We start from the raw sequence: 18,848 nt of genomic DNA, 5'->3' as shown, positions 1-18,848 counted from the left end.
CTCGTTGCAGAGCACAGGCTCTAGGCACAAAGGCTCAGTAGTTGTGGCACATGGGCTTAGTTGCCCCGTGGCATGTGGAATCTTCCCAGACCAGGGATGGAACCCGTGTCTCCTGCATTAGCAGACAGATTCTTATCCACAGTACCACCAAGGAAGTCCTCAGCTGACTTTCTTAAGATCTTTCTCAAAGATTATACCCAGGAATTACTCTATAGGACTAAACCCCTCACGTACTATATGCGTGGCGTGGGGTGAAAAGGTGCTTTTAGGGGAACACACTGTACCATGTTTTCATTTAATGCTTATGAATTGATTTTAACGTGCATTAAGAAAACAGCAGACCCATGAACTCATGCCTGCTGCATATTACTTAGATCATTTCCTCTCTAAATAAGTTTTTAAAGGGATTGATTTGAAGAACCAATATTGATAGGCTAGTAAGACAGGTGTTATAGGTATGTGGCAAAGTGAAGGCTAACTGAGCTCTGTGAAACCTGCTTCACTAATTCCAGAGAAAGTGTAAGCTGTGAAGTCTCACGAAACAGCATGTCCTCTTTGGAAAACTCATTCTTTTTCCTGCAATCTTTAAATCCTCATCCTAAAAGGGCTCCCAGGTGGTTCAGTGGTAAAGAATCCACCGGGCAATGAAAGAGATGCAGGTTCGATCCCTGGGTCAGGAGGTTCCCCTGGAGAAGGAAATGGCAACCGTCTCCAGTATTCTAGCCTGGGAAATTCCATGGACAGAGGAGCCTGGCGGGCTACAGTCCCTGGGCTTGCAAGAGTTGGATGAGGCTGACCACATACAAAACATCAGAACAACTCTAGTTATTTTGCATTTGTATTCTGTGATTTATTTTACATATTGTTCTCAGTGTCATACAATAGCTTGCTTTCTTTAAGATATGTGAATTTACATATTTTCTGCAATTGAAAGTGATTTTTATAACACTTCAGGACTAGGCTTCCTGAGGAACACAGTTTCAATTTTACAGTGAAAGTCGGCTAGAGTACAAGACTGCATATAGGAAATTACTTTAGAGACAAAAATTCAATATCTTTTTCACTTATAAATGAGTTGCATTGTTATTAAAAAGCAACGCTATTCAATTGCATTCCTTTCCTTATTTTATACTCTACCTCATTCCATATAGATTTGAGGCAACTCTATTAAGAACACAGGATAAAGTTAAAATTTTAAAAACTAACCCTGGGAATTAAAAGTAAGAAGTCAAGGGGAGGCAAAGTAAAAAACAAATATGCAAACTTCACAGGCCCAAGTGGGTAATAAACTCAAGTTTCACATTTGGCTTTGAGACCCCTGGCAGCTGGAGAGAAAAGAGACAATCTTTTGATTTTCGTTTTGGGGAAAGAAGACGCACATCAGTTCCTCAAGGAAAGCAGAGCTTCTCCCAGGACTTAGCAAAAGATGAAATTTATCAGAATGGAGGAGCATTGCATGACATAATGGATCATGTCCTTAAATTCCTAAAACAAAGAGAACAGAATAACCTTCCTGACACTGTCAGAGTGAAAGTGTTAGTCTCTCAGTCATGTCTGGCTCTGTGCAACCCTATGGACTGTAGCCCACCAGGCTCCTCTGTCCTTGGGATTCTCCAGGCAAGAATACTGGAGTGGGTTGCCATTCCCTTCTCCAGGGGATCTTCCCGACCCAGGGATCAAACCTGGGTCTCCCACATTGCAGGGAGATTCTTTACTGTCTGAGCCACCTGGGAAGCCTGACACCATCAAAGGTAACAGAAAACTCATCATGTCGATTTCCCTAATTCTCGTCTAAAGCCCTTAGAATCGGCTCTGGCTATAAAGCTTCACGTCAGAGTTTCTCTTTATAACCAGCCTAAGATGGTGCTTCCCTAAGATTGGGCTTCCCTGGTGGCTCAGAGGTTAAAGCGTCTGCCTGGAATGCAGGAGACCCAGGTTCGATCCCTGGGTCAGGAAGATCCCCTGGAGAAGGAAATTGCAACCCACTCCAGTACTCTTGCCTGGAGAATCCCATGGAGGGAGGAGCCTGGTAGGCTACAGTCCACGGGGTTTCAAAGAGTTGGACACGACTGAGTGACTTCACTTAATCACTTAAAGATGGTGCTAGTGGTAAAGAACCTGCCTGTCAATGCAGGAGATATGAGATGCGGGTTTGATCCCTGGGTTGGGAAGATCCCCTGGAGGGGGCATGGCCACCCACTCCAGTATTCTTGCCCGGAGAATCCCACGGACAGAGGAGCCTGGCGGGCTACAGTCCACATAGTCACAAAGAGTCAAACACGACTGAAGCGACTTAGCGCGCAGGCATACCATCAGCGAAGAAAAAGTCCAAGTGAGTTTGAGATAGGGGTCCAGTAATACTTCCTTACTGGTGTATCTTCTCTCTCTCCCGCTCCCGCTCCCCCATTGCCACTTCATCCTTTCCGTTTCTCTCCCTTCCTGCTTTCTGACTTTTCTAACAGACATCTGAAACTCATCACGGACCCAACTCCTGATCTTCACCCAGAAGTGCCCCATCGGTACCTCCCCTCCCTCCGCCGGTAGCCATCCCATCCTCCTATTTGCTGAGGTCAAAAGCCCTCCCTCAGACCCCTCATGCTGTCCATCAGGAAATCTCACAGTTCCATCTTCAAAACGTATCCAGGATCTGAGCATCTGACCACTTCTCGCCACCCTACGTGAGCCACCAACAGCTGTCACTGAAATATGCATAGCCCCTTCATAGGCCCCCCATTTCCATCCTGCCCCCCAGGACTACATCCCATTCAGTCTCAGCACAGATGCCAGGCTGGATCCTTTGAAATCGTCAATCCTATCATGTTGGGTGTGAGCTCAAGCCCCTATGATGGCTCCCTCTTTCACTCAAAGAACATGGCAAAGTCCTTCATGGCCATAAGGCTCCCCATGAGACGGCCCTGTTACTTCTTGGACCTCACCCCATACTTTTCTCCAATCATATCACCCTTTGCTGTTTCTCGAACCACCAAACAGCTCCAGCCTTTATCCTGGCTGTTCCCCCTGGCTGTCCCAGGAACAGCCTGGGACACATTTTTTCTTCCTAGACACCTGCAAGGTTCACTCCATTTTCAAAGATCTGTTTCTCAATGAAGCCTCCTAACTTGATTGCCCTATTTTAAGTTCCACTTAAGAGGGGGGCGCAGGGGACTTCCCTGGTAGCCTAGTGGTTAAGAATCCGCATTTCTAGTCAAGGGTTCAGGTTCAATCACTTGTTAGGGAACTAAGATCCCACATGCTGTGTAGTACAGGCCCCCCTCAATTAATTTAAAAGTTAAAGTTCACTTGCCTTCCCCTTCCAATACAACTTATCATGCTCAGCTGTTTCTTTTCCTTGTGGTTCTAATCTCCTCCTGGCAATCTTTGTAATTTCATCATATAATTTACATACTTATTATTGTATCAATCAGAATAGACTGGGTTATGTTACAGTAACAAAGACCCTCAAAATTTCGGTGACTTAAAGAAACAAATCTTGTCTGTCCTGCTCTAGAGTCTTAGGGACCTAGGCTGACTACACAGCCTCCATCTGAAATGTGTCCAGTTTCCACATCAGAGGGGAGGGAAGGCTCTGGGGGCGGGGGTGGGGGAGTGGGGTGTCTCAGGTCAGCAACTAAATGCTCAGGCCCGGAAGTAACATCACATCTCACAATTCACTGGCGAACCGGTCGCATGGTCTCACCCAACCACAAGACCAGCGAGCAGAATCTTACCGTGTGCCCAGAAGAGGGAGAACTAGGACCGCTTAGTGCAGGGGTCCCCAGCCTCCAGGACCCAATGCCTGATGAGCTGAGATGGAGCTGATGTAATAGTAATAGAAATAAAGTGCCCAGTAAGTGTAAGGCACTTGAATCATCCCCAAACCTTCCCCTCTGTCTGTGGAAAAACTGCCTTCCACAAAGCCCGTCCCTGGTGCCAAAAAGGTTGGGGTGATTTATTTGCAGCACTAATAACCACTACGAGTTTGCCTCTTTTTGTCATTTCTTCCACACCACCCCGCCTCCCGCCCCGGATCGTGAGCTTCACAAAGACGGGTATCTCTAGCATCTGGAACAGTGGTTTTCACATGTAGGGGCTTAATGACTATTTCTTGAAGCAACGGATGGGTTACCTGGTTAGATGCTGTCTGAAACAGGGTGTATAACTATAACCCCGCATCACGTGCGTGTGCTGCAAACATGCAGGAAGAGCGTTCTTAATCTGTGCCTGGCACTGTTCCAGAAGCCCACGAAATTCTTTTCAAATTTTTTTCCAAGGAAGGGTCCCATGGCTTTCACCAGGTTGGCAAAGGTGCCTTTAACACAGACCAAGAACAGCTGGTCCAGAAAGAAGGGGTTTGGGGTGTGTCGGGTACAAAGCCAGACCCCAGGGCCAATGTTAGTACGTTAAGGGCAGCAGGTGGGTCACCTCACCTGTCTGAGCCTCAGTGTCCTCTGTGCTTTGGGCCCGCAGTGGGGATCAGCTGAACAGGTGGTCTCCACACTGGCCAGCAATTCACAAAAGCTGGGCCCTGGGAGGAGGGGTGGAGGGGGCACCATGCGGCTCACCCGCGCGGTTGGTGTGCCATCTAGTGGACAGAGTGGGCAGTAAGGGCCGCTGCCACACCCCTGGCCCTCCTGCGTCCCAGGAGGCAGCTGGAGCTCAGGAAGTTTGATGATGAGATGCTTGTGCTCAGTTATGTCCTATTCTTTGCGACCCCGTGGACTGCAGCCCACCTGTCTCCTCTGTCCATGGGATTTTCCAGGCAAGAATACATAAGAAGATTCATCCAAGCAAATCATAGAGAAAGACAGGCGTTTTGACTTTCCCTGGGGCAGGCTGAAACTCCGGGACCGGGCAGCCTGGGGCGATCATCTCCTCTATCTCTCTGATTCATGGGCAGCAATGGGAGGTCCTGCAGGAAGAACAGGACTGACAAGCGAGGCAAAGGAGGCAGCTGAATTAGCATCAACCTGAAGGGAGTACCAAGCAACTCGGTGACCGAGATGCCTTAATGCAGCATTTCAGAAAGTCAAAATTATTGCACACAAAAAGATCTATGATGAACAAATTAGCAAATCCTCAAATAAAGATAGGATCTGTTCTCCTGATCATTCCATCCGCCTCAGGCTCCAGGAGGGCTCACAGGGCATGTGACGAGTTCTGTGCCTCGACAGTCTGGCCCCGAGGAGAAGCCTGGAGCCGACCCAGGGGCACCAACCACATCAGCCAGGGGCCGGGCGGGACCAGAGCCTGGGGTCCAGAAGGAGGTTGTCACCAAGAATTCCATGGGCCTGAGGAAAATGGCAAACTCCAGTCCCAACTGTGGCTACTTTAACCCGGGGGAGAAGACCGGCTGGAGGCGGGCACTGAGCTGGGAACCCACCCTGCCCTCCATCTTTGAGCTGACACCTATATGGACAGGAATGAGGGATTAGGGGATTCTCTGGTTGGACTTCAAAGAAAAATAGTGACGCTGGGGGAGACTAGAGCTCAGCTTCAGAGCAGTGAATCAGGTGAAACAGGCCTGGCTGCTCCTGGGTGTCCTTACCCAAACAGCCAAGGCTGCAACTTCCTGCCTCTTGATTCCTGAGCAAAGTGACAGGACGCCCCCTGAGGATGTCTCCTACCCTGAGATGCTGGGGTCCCTCCACAGACATGTCATCACACCAAGTTGACACCCAGGGCTTGGTGTCCTTCACCTTGTTCATGGAAGCCCAGCTGGGGTGGTGGCGTTTATCTCCAAGGCAAACAGAGCCACCCCCATTATCCATGACTGGCTGTGTTTACCGATGACGTCACATCCATCCCAGGCTTCCTGGTCGCTTCCTGGTGGTGACTCAAGGGTGAGCTGCTGGTCAACATGAGTTTTGCTGGGACCCACCCAAACAGGCAAGCATCTGGCTCCCTGGAGTCACCCAACCGGAGTGAAACCCTACGGGTGAGACACAGCTGCTGGCGTAAGGAAGGTCAGCGAAGGGGCATCTCAGAACACCCACCCCTCACCCAGCACCTCGTGGCAGCCTCTGTCCACACCCTGTGTATAAAACTCATAGCGTCTCATTCCCCTGTCTCAAATGAGAGAGAGAAAAAAAAAAGGCTCAGAGTGTGTAAGCGTCCTGCCCAAAGACACAGCCAGCAGGTGACAGGAGGGTTTTCTCACTCGCTGGTGGCAGAGGCAGCCAAATCCAGCCTGGAGAAATAATTTCAAAAGGCAGAGAGGGCAGAGAGGTATTCCACAGAGAGGCGGGCAAACCAGGTTGGAACAAATCCATCCGGGAACTGAGATCTCTTACATGTGGGTTCAAATTCCAGCAGGCTCCCAGCTTCTTCCAAAGAAGGCTTCTCCAAACAGAAGCCCAGGAATGACTGCTTTCAGCCTGGTCATCTGGCCGCTCTGTAGCTCGTCCCTTTCTCTCCCATCACAATTGCTGAAGGTCACTGACTCAGATGGGTGGGCCTCTGAAAAACCTAGTAAGTCTACAAGCATTCACTCTGTTGAAGTAATGATAACAATAATTAAATTTAAAATGTGTCTGTAGGGTAGTTGCACAACCTGTGAGGGGTGTGGAAATTCCATGTGATTCGACCAACCAGGCTCAGGGCCTGAAGGTGAGGGGAAAGAATAGGCCGACAGGTCTCTCTGTTGATGGTGGAGCCAAAGCGGGCTGGAGATCAAAGGCAGACTGGCAGGGGAGGGGCGGGTGGGTCAGCTTCAGCCCCAGCATATGAACCCGTGACCTTCCTGCAGCCTAGGGGGCCCGCAGTCCCCGACAGGGCCACAGCCAGTCCCACACAGCTGCTTCTGACTCCTGCATATTTCGAGGGGGAGCCTAGCCGGATAACTGCCTCCCTGGAGAAATGCCGGGAAAGGGGGCCGTCGCTGCCCTGGGGGTCATCTGCAGGACTGTCCACCCCGGAGGCTCAGGGACAGAATGTGACTTGCTCCAGATCACCCAGGGGCTGTTATCACTAAACAGAAACGAAATTCACCAGGCTTGACGTCCAACGCCCTTCCCGCCATGTCAGGCACACTCTGTCCCCTTTCAAGGGCAGCAGGAGACTCCTGTCACCAAGTCACCGTGGGGACAGAGCCAAGGAGCCTAGGGCTATGCCGACGTCAAGTCAGGAGACCACAGCCTGGAAACATTACGAGGCATCAATGCCGTTACTTTTTTCCAGCTGCATGAAGGAAGAATTCCACTGAGGCTACACCCAAGAGTTGACCTAAGAGCTCAACATCTATCTCAGTCAGAAGGAAAAGAAATACGCCCAAATATTTGGTCTGCTTAATATCAAAGGTCTGAATGACTTCAGGAGCTCTGAAATTTCGTTCCGAAATCTCATCTCCTTTCATGTTTGGAGGAAAGCTGCTATATAGGTGAAATCTTCCAAGAATGATGAACTCAATTACAGGCCTAGAGATGGATCTATTATTTTAGTTAATAATGATGCAGGAACACTTTCTACTCAGGGCCCCTGGGGACAAGGTCATTGTTTTTGTTTTGTGGGAATGATGGCTGACTCAGAAGCGAAGCAGGTGATTTATCTCAATGAGGTTTTTATTTGCCAACTTTGAAAAATGATTCAGAAATATACTTCGTGGGAAAAAAGTGAGTATAACATTGTGCTTTAAGTAAAATAAAAATGCTCTGGGAAAGTGGCCTAAGGATATAAACTCACAATAGAGAATTTTCCAAGAGAGTCCCAGTTTTAATAACATTCTCCTCTTTGGTCTCCATAATCACGTTCTTTTTTGACACTTCATGGGTCTTTTTCATTGTATCTCCGAAATCTGCTCCTTCTCCAGATGAAGAAATGTAAATATATTTAAAGTTTCAAGAAGCCCTTTTTCACCATTAGGATTTTTCATCTGAAGATACAATGACTTCAACACAATCCCAAATTCTCCCACATTTTAATGACTATATATGTCACTTAGGAATGCTTTCAGCTGCAGAGAATAGAAAATCCAGGGCTCACTGCGGGTCCCATTCACTCTCTCTCCACCGTTTGTTGATGTCACTCTTGTTTGCCACATTGGGCTTGCGATGGGAAGCTTTCTGGGAAGTTATTTGGGCGCCAAGCAATTGGCTTCCTAAACCCCCATTTTGTTTCTTCCCCCAACCCCAGCAGATCTTTGTTTACTTCATTTCTTTGGCCAGAACTGTGTCGATTTTGCCGTTCCCAACTCCAGCCCGCATAGTAGAAAACTTGCCGTTATGTGCCTGCTTGTTGCCTTACTAAGGTTATAGCAACCGTGGACTGTATTTATTCATCTGTTTGGCTGCGCTGAGTGTTAGCTGCAGCATGTGCGATCTAGTTCCCTGACCAGGGGTGGAACTCAAGCCCCTCCCTCGGGAGGGGGGAGTTTTAGCCACTGGACCAGCAGGGACTTTGTGTTTGTGTGTGTGTGTTTGCTCAGTCGTGTCCGACTCTCTGCAGCCCCGTGGAATGTAGCCCGCCAGGCTCCTCTGTCCATGGAATTTTCCAGGCAAGGATACTGGAGTGGGTTGCCATTTTCTGCTCCAAGGGATCTTCCTAGCTCAGGGATGGAACTCAGGTCTCTTATATCTCCTGTATTGGCAGGTGGGTTCTTTACCACCAGCACCACCTGGGAGGCCCACCAGGGACTTCAAACACCTCTAAATATTAATACAACAGAGAAAGCCTAGAATGCACACTTTTAATTGGTAAGTGCATCCTATGGAGAGTATTAAAATAGCTAAGCTCTTTCCACCATGAATTTGGGCCCCGAGTACTGCCTGACATCATGGCCAATGCATCCTAAAAGTTTTATAGTCATGGGGTACTCAGGGGATATTACAAACTGGCTTACGTGGCAAAGTCTGCCTTTAGTGCTAAGCAGGGTTTCCATTGATCTTCAAGCTTTCTTGTACTTCCTGGTCAATGTCAATAGGTTGGGGACATTTTTAACGAAACACATAAATTACTACTCAAGGTCTCTGCTAAATTATTTATCATTGTATGCATTTGCCTAATGGAAATTTTCACTTTGTGCTGAATTTCAAGATCCCCAGGGCTAATACTTCCCCTTTTAGTAAAAGGTTGCATTCTCTCATTGTTTATTGCTCTCATAGACCCATGGAAATTCAGAGTCAGAGCTGAGACTCCATGTAGACAGAGGGAAAGGTTACAGAAGGTCTGAGTTGTTCTGGAAACAAATGACTAAAAATGTCAGGGCCCAGCGTTGACGGGGCCTGCGTGGTGAGGTGGCACCTGGCAGGTGCACAGATACAGACACGGATGTGTGACAATGGGCATGCAGACAAAGAAAAGTTCATCAGAGACAGACTTCTGCTCTCCCTGAAAGAGAATTAAAACGTTGAAAGACATCATCCTAGTGAAAAGAGTAGTCCATTATATCACACCCCTCAGCGCCCCCTGCTGACCACATTGAGGAACTGCTTGACAATCCAGGTGTTCTTGTGGCTTCCCTGCTGTGACCGCAAGGTCGGTGCTCAGTCACTCAGGCGAGTCCGACTCTTTCTCGACCCCATAGACTGTAGCCCGCCAGGCTCTTCTGTCCATACGATTTCCTAGGCAAGAATACTGGAGTGGGTTGCCAAGGACAGGAAAGGAAATGAGAATTGCTTATCTGGCTTCGTAGACTTCTGTAAAAGCATCTCAGAGCATCTTTCTCCAAGTTTTCTCTCTCAGAAAAAGCCCTCGGTGAAGGTAAAGTTGTTCTAGAATTTATTGCACTTGTTTATCAAGGGAAAATATCGGGTATACAGGGCAACGCTTTATTAAGTCCAAAGAGGAAGTTTGCAGTTGTGGTCAATGTTTGGAATTTGCTAAACACAGAAAACAAATCTGCTTAGGAAAAGACAGTCTGGAACTTTCTCTGCTGATACCTTCCAGTGGAAAAAATCAAGACAAGCAGAAAACAGGCCGGGCAGATTCACTTCCACAGACGGGCCATTTGCCCGTGATGCCAACGCATGGTGGTGTCTTCAGGACAACAAACCAGTGTCTCCCTTGCCGCCCTTGGGCTTTCTCGAGTAAAGAATGCTCAGGTTATCTCGGCCTTTGGCAGAGTCTCTCTTTACACAGGCCAGCCGCACCCGGGGACTTCCGAAGCCACGTGTGGACAGAAGTTAAAAAAAAAAATCAGACAATTTTAGAACTAAAAGTAACTTGAAGACCAACTACCCTATTTCAGAGGTGGAAAAAAACAGGCCGAGAAGTGAAAACTGCCTTGCCGGGTCCTGCACATGGACAGACAGACTGGTACAGAATCCTTCCTCCTCCCCCAGCCCTTATCTCGCCATGAGCAGAATCACAAGGAAACTACAAAGGCGCTTTTAGGTTCCCAGCTGACTGGATGACCCAGAATTTCTCCGGTCACAAATCCCATAAATGATAGATAAAATGTAACAAGGATGTATTAATACATAGCTGAGTTTGCAAGAAAAGAGACACCAAAACACAAAGGGGAGGGAACTAAGCCCTGGGACAGAGGATATGGCCCCCCATAGGGGTGTGCATGGACCCGTGGGAGCTGGAAATGCTCCCAGGTGTTTCAAATGTGGGGTGTTTTATCTGCACGCTTACGTGCTAAGTCGCTTCAGTCGTGCCCGACTTTTTGCTACCCCATGGACTATACAGCCCGCCAGGTTCTTTTGTCCATGGGATTCTCTAAGCTAGAATACTAGAGTGGATTGCCATTTCCTCGTGCAGGGGATCTTCCTCACCCAGGCATTGAACTCAAGTCTCCGACATTGCAGGTGGATTCCTCACCGCTGAGCCACCGGGGAAGCCTATTTATCTGTATAAAGATTGTGTAAGAAGGAGAGAAGACTCTGAGACCCATTCTTACAAGGGGACCCTCCAAAGACCACATGTCAGTAGGAGGGGCATTCGAAAATACTTGCTGGCCCCGGTAAGCAGGACAGAGGAGTTTGACTCAGTTGGGATCTTTTGTAATTGATTGTATTGATGAATACAGAATGAATATTCTTTCTTATTTTTTCTTTCATTCATTTATTTGGTTGTGCCAGTTCTTATTAACAGTTGCAGCACGTGGAATCTTCCGTCTTCTTTGTGGCACGCAGGATCTTTTAGTTGCAGCATGGAGGGGGCGGGTCTAGTTCCCAGACCAGGGATCTAACCTGGACCCTTGGCATTGGCAGCACGGAGACTTGGCCACTGTATCACCACGGAAGTGCCTTAAATGGAGTCTTAAGGAGAAAGAAATATTCTAAGAGAAATGAACAGCCCAGGCCTGTGATATTGGGCAGGTGCAGAGCCTGAATTTTACCTTCTTCAGTGGTGAGCTGCTTAGAGTGCCTAGTAGGAACATATACAAAATTTTCCTGGAGGAGTACTTTACAATTCATGCCACACGGGCTTCTTAATGACAAAAGTGGATCATTATTGAAGATGACCCCATAACAAAAAGCTACCAAAACAGATAAGGAATTGATGGAGCCTCCATGATAGACAATCAGCACATACAACCATGGCTGAATGAAACAAAAAAACAACCAAACCAGGCAATATTAAACAAACAAAAACCACACAGAACTATCTGGTAGAGACCATAACATAATATTGTACATGATTAAGAGATGAAGGCATAGAAGCCTAAGGAAATAACACTCTGCAAAAAAAACACTGAAAGATCTATGGCAAGAGATTGGATTAGTAATTCTTAAAATTCCCACAAAGCAAAGTTCAGACCTCAGTGGTTTCACTGGTAAATTCTACTAAACATTCAAAGAAAAATAAATACTAATTCTTCATAAACTCTTCCAAAAAATAGAAGATGAAGGAACACTTCCCAACTCCCTCTATAGTGCTGGTATTATCAAAATCAGTCAAAGACATCAGAAGCAAACAATACACCAGTATCCCTTATGAATGCAGACATAAGAGCCATCAACAAAATACTAGCAAACTGAATCCAGCAACAACAACAAAAGTATTATATATCATGACTGAGGGGAAAATTTCCCAGGAATGCAAGGTGGATTCAACACAGAAAAATCAACCATCGTTGATTGCTTCACAGAATAAAGGTCAAAAAACACACGATCATCTCAACAGACACAGAAAAATCATTTGACAAAATCCAATGCCCTTTCATGATAATAACTTTCAACAGACTAGGAATAAAAGGGAATTTCCTCAATCTGATAACTACTAGAACTAATGAACAAGTTCAACAATATAATGAGTTATAACATCAAATAACAAGAATCAATCACATTTCTGTATACTTACAATGAACGGTCTGAAATGTAAAAGCAATTCCATTTACAACAGCATCCAAAAGAAAATACTTCAGGAATAAACTGAGCAAAGGAAGTAAACTTATACTCTGAAAGTCATAAAGCATTGTTTAAAGAAAAGAAGAAAAACTTACATAAACGGAAGGACACTCCGTGTTCATGGATCAGAAAATGTAATGTGGTTAAGATAGTAATGCCTCCCAAACCGATTGACAGAATCAATAAAAATCCTTTTCAAAATCCTCAATGCTTTTCCTGCATAAACTGACAAGCAAATCCTAAAACTGATATGGAAGTACAAGACACTCAGATAGGGTTTCCCTAGTAGTCTGTTAGTTAAGAATCCACCTGTCAATGCAGGCGACACAGGTTTAATCCCTGGTCCAGGAAGATCCCACAGGCCACGGTGCAACTAAGCGGCTGTGCCGCAACTACTGAGCCAGTGCTCTAGATCCCGAGAGCCGCAACTACTGCGCCCACGTGCTGCAGCTACTGGAGCCCGTGTACCCAGAGCTCATGCTCCACAAGAGAAGCCACCACAGTAAGAAGCCCACGCATTGCAGTGAAGAGAAACCCCTGCTCGCCGCAACCAGAGAAAGTCCGCTCACAGCCACAAGACCCAGCGCAGCCAAAAATTAAATAAATAAGCCTTTAAAAGAAAAAGACACCCAGAATAGCCAAAACCTTCTAGAAAAAGATTAAAAAAAAAAAACACCATAAAAGACAAAGTCAGAGGACTTACACTTCCTGATTTCAAAACTTACTACAAAGCTACAATAAGATAGTGTGGCACTTTAGTGGTAGGATAGCAATTGAGCAGAACTGAAAGTCAAGAAATAAACCCTTGCATTGGTGGCCAAGTGATTTTTTTACATGAGTGCCAAGACAATCCAATGGGGGAGTCATCTTTTCAACAAATGGTGCTAGAACCACTGGATGTCCGCAGGCTAAAGGATGAGGGTGGACCCTTTTGCTACAACTCAAAATTAACTCACAATGAATCCATAGACCCAAAACTATAAAACTCTTAGAAGAAAATATAGGGGTCAATCTTTGTGACCTTGGGTTAGGCAATGGTTCCTTAGATATGATACCATAATCAAAAGCAACAAAAGGAAAAACTAGGTAAGTCTTAAAATTTTTTAGTGCTTCAAAGGACAGTATCCAGGAAGCTAAAAGACAACCCACCGAACAGTGGAATATAATTGTAAATCCATATAGTTGACAAGGGACTTGTACCCAGGATATATAAAGAACACTGACAACTCAGTAAGAAGACAAAATACATTCTGTTCATGCCAGTGCTTTGTTACCTATTGATAGCTGTTGAATCTAGAATCTGTATATTCCCTTCTAGACTTCAGACCCATGATTTGTTTTTCAGTGGTCTATTTTATTGTTTTTTTTTTTTAAACCGAAGAAAGCAAAGCCCTGATGCAGCTGTTTCTCACAAAATGAAGAGCATCTTGGCTTTCTCATAAATTCATCCTCCTAGCATTTCTTGAGCAAAAACTATGTGCCAGGGACTGGGCAGCCTGCAATGAGCAAGGCAAAAGTCAGCTGGCCCCTTGGGACACTTAAGGGTGTCTTAAGTTCTTAAGATGGGTTGTGGATGGGAAGAGACAATCAACAAAAAGGTGAACAAGAAAAAGACTAGGACGGAGGGGCCTGGCGGGCTGCTGTCTCTGGGGCTGCACAGAGTCAGGCGCGCCCGAAGCGACGCAGCAGCGGTGTCTTCTTTCCCTTTGTCGTTCAGTTGCTCAGTCCTGTCCGACTCTTTGTGACCCCGTGGACTGCAGCACGCCGGGCTTCCCTTCCTTTACCGTCTCCCAGAGTTTGCTCAGGTTCATGTCCCTTGAGTCGATGATGCCATCCAACCATCTCATCCTGGGTCACAACCTTCTCCTCCTGCCCTCGATCTTTTCCAGCATCAGGGTCTTTTCCAATGAGTCAACTCTTCGCATCAGGTGGCCAAAATATTGGAACTTCAGCTTCAGCATCAGTCCTTCCAATGAATATTCAGGGTTGATTTCCTTCAGGACTGACTGGTTTGATCTCCTCGCATTCCAGAGGACTCGCAAGAGTCTTCTCCAGCACCACAGTTCAGAAACATCAGTTCTTTGGTGCTCAGCCTTCTTTATGGTCCAACTCTCACATCCATACATGACTACTAGCTACTGTAACAAATTACTACAAATGTAGTGGCCTAAAACTGTACACAGTTATTCTCCTCTAGTTCTGGGCAGATGTCTGAAAAGTCTTGGCTGAAACCAAAATGTCAGCAGAGCTACTGCCTTCTGGCCCTAGTTCCTCTAAAGGGAGAACCCGCATACATGCCTTTTCCAACTTCTAGTGGCCGCCTGCGTTTCTCGGCTTGTAGCCTCTTCGTCCCTCTTTAAAGTACATCATTCCAATCTCTGACATCACATTTCCTCCTCCTCCAGCTTCTCCTGTGTCCCTCCTGTAAGGAATTTTGTGATGCTAACTGGTCCATCCAGAATATCCCAAACAACCCCCTCCTTTCCAAATCCTTAGCTTGATCACGTTCGCAGAGTCCCATTTGTCATATAAAGTAGCACTGACAGCTTCCTCCGAGGATTAGGGCTTGGACATCCTAGGGAATCTTTATTTTAGCCTACTGTAGCGAGCAACAGGGCTTCCCCAGTGGCTTGCGCTAAGTCGCTTCAGTTGTGTCTGACTCTTTGTGAGTCCACGGAATGTAGCCTGCCAGGCTCCTCTGTCCATGAGATTCTCCAGGCCAGAATACTGGAATGGGTTGCCATTTCTTTCTCCAGGGGGTCTTCCTGACCCAGGGATGGAACCTGCTTCTCCTGCATTGGCAGGTAGGTTCTTTACCACTAGCACCACCTGGGAAGCCCCTGTGGCTCAGTGGTAAAGAATCCACCTGCAGTGCAGGAGATGCAGGAGACACAGGTTCGACCCCTGGGTGGGGAAGATCCCCTGGAAGAGGGCATGGCAACCTATTCCAGTATTCTTGCCTGGAGAATCCCATGGACAGAGGAGCCTGGCAGGCTACAGTCCATAGGCGTGCACAGAGTTGAACGTGACTGGAGTGACTTAGCATAGCACAGCTAGCTAGTGGTAAGCACTATTAGAATTAAAATAGAATGCTATGTTAGAGACGGCTTGAAATACTACTTCAGGTCAAGGAAGGTCCCTGTAGGCTGAGCTTCACCTTTCCAGGAAATACTGTAGTGGGGAGAACATTCTAGACAGAGGAATGTTCTAGCAAGTGAAAAACCTACAGCAGGGGAGTTCCCCAGCAATCCAATGGTGAGGACTCTCTCCTTTCATTGCAAACGACAGGGTTCAATCGACAGGGTTGGGGAACTAAGAAAAAAAAAACACTAAGGAAAAAAACTCCACAGCAGAAATAGATTTGGAATGAGGGAGGAGTCCGTGCTGTTTGCATTGGAAAGGTAAGGGAATTCTCAACTCACATTTGCTTTTTCAGAATAAGAACACTTAAAGCCCCATCCCCTCTCTTGCTCTTTATCACATATGTGTGTGTGTGTGTGTTTGTTCTTTCTTGCATTTTTTATTTTTAATTGAGGATAAGTGCTTTACAATGTTGCGTTGGTTTCTGTCACCCCTCAACATGCGTCAGCCACAGGTATACATATGCCCTTCCCTCCCGAACCTCCCTCCCACTCCCCACCCCATCCCACCCCTCCAGGCTGTCACAGAATGTTGGGTTGAGCTCCTTGCATCATACAGCAAATTCTCCTGGTCTTTAAACGGGAATTTACCCCAAACTGCTGTTATTGGCAAGGACCTCTTTGGTCACAAAACACAGTACAATCGTGGTGCACGTCCCAGAGCGTCCATTAGGGCAGACAGCCCGTGGCCAGGCTGTAAGTTCAGTCACAGTAAGTTCAGAAGAAGAAGGCAGACACCCCAACACAAGAGCCTGTTTGGAGTGTAGCTTTCAGAATCGTATTGATACTGTCACCAGCAATTGCATCTTGCAACTTTCATTAACATAAAATTTTTGGTTATTTAAACTCAAATAGGATCTACGAGTGGAGAAGGCAATGGCACTCCACTCCAGTACTCTTGCCTGGAAAATCCCAGAGACAGAGGAGCCTGGTAGGCTGTAGTCCATGGGGTCGCACAGTGTCGGACATGACTGAAGCGACTTAGCAGCAGCAGCAGCAGGAGCTAAGAGAGGAAACCTTGGTTGTCTGCCCCTGGGGAGGTGTGGAGCTGATTTCCAGCGAGGCCAGGCCAGCTCTTCAGGCCTGGGCTCTGGGCAACTGGAGAGCGGCTACCGTGCTTTCTCAGCGGTCACAGCCGGCTTCTCACCTTCTCCTGTGTCATCCGTTTCCACTGATTCACTTCACTTCACGCTGAGCATCATCAAACCTCAGAGCAGCTAAAACTGTGCGTTTTCAAGTTTGCATGAAACCGACACACACGCCTGAAGAGCCTAACACATGTGTATTTCTGAGGGCGTTCTCGTCTTTTTAGACTTACAGCACATTTGACTGTACTACAGCTTTCATTCCAGTCCTCCTTAAATTCTGCTTCCTGTGCTTGTTTGAAGGGCTTGAGTCAAGGCCAGTACATTTTGTACTTCACTATGGCCCTCAGCAGGGCACCTGGCACAGAGCAGATAATCAATACTCATTTGTTCTCGGGGACTCAGCGGCACCAGTCCTAATATTGATAAAGACCAAGAGCTGACCATTCTCTAAGACTTCTAAAGGAGCAACCAGGAAATTATTTCCATAAGGGAGATTTCATTAATATAGATATCTGTTAGAAGGTCTGCCTACAATTGTGAACCTGGCCCTTCGATCAGATTCCAGTCTGGGCCATTCCAAACTGGGCCATCTGAGATGTGCTGGTTTTAAGGCGGTTTGTTAATTGCTATCTCTTCCTGGCTGAGCTATGGAGTGTTAAAGGTTAAGCCTCTGCTCTCTTTCTGGCTCTTCGGTTGACTGCCTTGCAGCAGAGGGTGAAATGATCCCATTCATCAGAAAGCCTGGAGGGAGGTTCTAACACAAAAGGTGACCGACCTGCAAAGTTAAGGAAGCAGATTTTCAAGTTTAAATGAAAGCTGACAGACATCCTTGAAGAGCCTGGTATGCAAAGCTGATAATGGTAAAGTCATCAGTTCACTCAATATGGCAAATAAGACCCACCAGGCAAATCTTGGGGCTTCCCTGGTGCCTCAGAGGTTAAAGCGTCTGCCCGCAATGTGGGAGACCCGGGTTCAATCCCTGGGTCAGGAAGATCCCCTGGAGAAGAAAATGGCTACCCACTCCAGTATTCTTGCTTGGAGAATCCCATGGACAGAGGAGCCTGGTAGGCTACAGTCCACGGGGTTGCAAAGAGTCGGACACGACTGAGCGACTTCACTTTCACTTTTCACTTTCAGGCAAATCTTATGAGTCAGATGCTAGAAATCTGTTAAGGAGAGGTAGTTGCTTCCACTGCCCGAAACCTAAGGGCTCCAACACCCAAGGATCCATGACCTTTTGGTTCTCAATCACAGTACGCTTTATAGCTTGCAAAACGCAATAACCTTGTCCCAGAATCCAAGAGGTTGATTCTGTCCTAAGTCTAGCTGCATCTCATGCTTTCATATTCCCATCTAGGCCAACACAGCGCTTTCTTTGTGTATGTTTCCCAGTGAATTTTACAACGGGAGTGGTTTAGAAGCTTCATAATAGCCCATAAAAGATGAAATTGCACCGAGATAGAAGTTTTTTAGATACAGAATAAGATCTGCTCTGGCTGGGTGAGTATCTCAGATACCAAGCAGTGTTTCAGGCTGGGAGAAGCCTGTTCTGGATCCTCAGGCTGGGTTTGGGGTGGAGATAGAACAGGGAGCTTCAGGAGCCACCCTAAGGAAGAGCATTACCTCCACTATACCTGCGTTCACTATGGGCTTCTAAATCTTGTAACGATCTTGTGACTAGCATGGTTATATTGCATTGAATTAAAAGTCCTTCTTAAAGCAAAGTTTGAAAACACGTACTGCCATTTCTGTAACCAGACCGTGGCATTTATTGATTTTTTTCACATTATCAGGAACTGCCAAAAAGGGTTGCAAGCGGCTGCCCCTTTCCTCCACCTATGAGAGCCTTTGTCCTGAGGTCCCTCAGATCTCTGAGGTCGGGGATACGGGAGGGCAGGAAGGGGTCAAGCAGGGAAATGAGTACAGCTGGGGGAGACAGCACCCGCGGAGAACGTGGGCGTCAGGGCCCCTGTCGCCAGCACTGCGAGGGGCACCAGAGAACTCTAGGACCACAGAGGTGTGACCGCCGGCGGTGCGGGCTGAAAGCAGAACAGCGTCGCGAGCCCGCCATGAACCCCTCAAGCGGTCGGGGTCCCAGCGTTCCAGCGCCTCAGGTAGAGACGCCCCGCCTACTTGGCCCGGCGCGCCTCCACCCCGCCCACACGGGCCTCACTGCCCCGCCCACGCCGGCCTCCGCCCCGCCCACATGGAGCTCACTGCCCCGCCCACGCCGGCCTCCGCCACGCCCACCACGGCTCGGCCCGCCCCCTCCCCGCCGCCCGGGCCGCCTCAGGTGGGGCCGCCCCGCCTCGCGGCCGCCCCGCCCACCC

At 47.4% G+C, this 18,848-nt stretch overlaps 1 non-coding gene across 1 annotated transcript; it reads left to right on the top strand.

Annotated features, from left to right (window-relative positions):
* The first annotated feature begins 1,884 nt into the window (after window positions 1–1,884).
* Window positions 1,885–1,957, top strand: TRNAS-GGA (transfer RNA serine (anticodon GGA)). Its single transcript has one exon. It is a non-coding gene; the product is annotated as a tRNA-Ser (tRNA).
* Window positions 1,958–18,848: the final 16,891 nt, after the last annotated feature.

This window comes from Moschus berezovskii, chromosome 27, assembly GCF_049115385.1.
Source record: "Moschus berezovskii isolate FMDL1 chromosome 27, NW_MosBer_1.0, whole genome shotgun sequence".
Lineage (NCBI taxonomy): Eukaryota > Metazoa > Chordata > Mammalia > Artiodactyla > Moschidae > Moschus > Moschus berezovskii.
This window is presented reverse-complemented; position numbering and strand designations above follow the sequence as displayed.